We start from the raw sequence: 2,006 nt of genomic DNA, 5'->3' as shown, positions 1-2,006 counted from the left end.
GTGGCGCTGTGGGTTAACGTGGATTGCAAAATTGATTTGAACGCATAGTCGGTAGTTCAAGCTCACTAGCCACTTCTTGGAAACCCTATACAGAGTTGATATGACTTGTTGGTTCAGAACCGACTTGTTGGCACTCAACAACAATAACAACATATGTACATAAAAAAAGTGAATAGATGTAAATACTGTTAACTGATGGTGCATGGAGAGGATTGCAATCATTGCAATGAAGCAAAATACGATTTGTTGAATGTAAAACTGATAATCTGCTCTGTAAACTTTCATTCAATTCACAATAAAAGCTTAAAAGTTTTTCCTCCTTGATTTCATCATGCCTTCCATTATTGAAAGAAGACAGTTTGAGCACTGAAGTGCACAGTGGATTAAACATTAGGCTGCTAACTACAAAGTCAGCTGTTCAAACACACCCTGAGAAAGAGAAAATGATCTGCTTCATTAAGATGTGCAGTCTTAAAAGCTCTATTGAGCAGTTCTGCTCTGTGCTAGGGGGTTGCTATGAGTTGGAATGGATGTGATAGCAGGGGTTTAGTCTTGGTCCATTAGTGAAAACACGTAATATCAACAAAAACTTCACAGCAAAAAATATATTGGTCTTGAAGGAGTTAAGGAATTCCCATAAATCAATAAGCAACACAACAGAAAAAATTAACCAAGGACATGAATAGGCAATTCACGATATGAGAAATAGATAAAACCAATATATATGAGAAACACTCAATCTTAACTCTAAGAAGGGAAATGCAAATTAATATTAGAATGGGATGCTGACTTTTTATGGTGGTAAAATACATATGACATAAAATTCATCACTGTAAACATTTTAAATGTCCAATTCAGTGGCATTAAATACATATTGCGCAACCATTACCATACCTTGTTCTAGAACTTTCTTATTACGTTAAATGGAAACTCTGTACCCATTAAGCAGTCTGTACCCATTTTCCAGGTTCCTCATGAGCACAGTTAATTGTTCCGGAATACTCATCCTCTGCAATGTTGTCCATAGGTTGTTGTGATCTGCACAATCAAAAGCCTTTGCACACACAATAAAACATAGGTAAACATCTTTCTGGTATTCCCTGATGTCAGCTAAAATCCACCTGATACCCATTTGTACAAGACCAAGAGGTAGTTGTTCCAACAACAAGAGAACACCGAACGTTTTAAAATTAGGAAAGGTGTGCACCAGGGTTGTATTTTTTCACCATACTTATTCAATGGGTATGCTAATCTGGGAAGATGGATTATATGAAGAAAACATGGCATCAGGATTGGAGGAAGACTCATTAACAACCTGCGATATGCAGATAATACAACTTTGCTTGCTGAAAACACAGAGGACTTAAATACTGATGAAGATTGAAGACTACAGCCTTTGGTATGAGTTGCACCTCAATGCAAACAAACCAAAAATCCTCACCACTGGACCAATAAACAACAGCCATATAAACGGAGAAAAGATTAGTTGTTAAAGACTGCATTTTGCTTGAAACTACCATCAGCACTCATGTAAGCAACAGTCAAGAAATTAAATGATGTATTGCATTAAGCAAATCTGCTGTACAAGACCGCTTTAACGTGTTGAAGTGTAAAGATGTCAGTTTGAGGACTAAGGTGTGCCTGACCCAAGCCATGATATTTTCAGTAACCTCATAGCTCTGGTAGCATAGTGGTTATGAGTCGGGCCGCTAACCTTAAGGTCAGCAGTTTGAAACTACCAGCGGAACCGTGGGAGAAAGATAAGGTGTTCTGCTCCTGTAAAGATTTACAGCCTCGGAAACCCTGTGCAGGGTTACTGTGAGTTGGAACTGACTCCACAGTTTTAACAACAACAAGAACAACATACACTTGTGAAAGCTGGACAGTGAATAAGGAAGACCGTAGAAGAATTGATGCTTTTGAGTTACGATGTTGGAGGAGAATATTGAAAGTGCCATGGGAACAAACAAATCTGTTTTGGAAGAAGTTCAGCCAGAGTGCTCTTT

The sequence above is a fragment of the Chrysochloris asiatica genome, unplaced genomic scaffold (genome assembly GCF_000296735.1).
Source record: "Chrysochloris asiatica unplaced genomic scaffold, ChrAsi1.0 scaffold00022, whole genome shotgun sequence".
Classification (NCBI taxonomy): Eukaryota; Metazoa; Chordata; class Mammalia; order Afrosoricida; family Chrysochloridae; genus Chrysochloris; species Chrysochloris asiatica.
Note: the sequence above shows the minus strand (reverse complement) of the source record.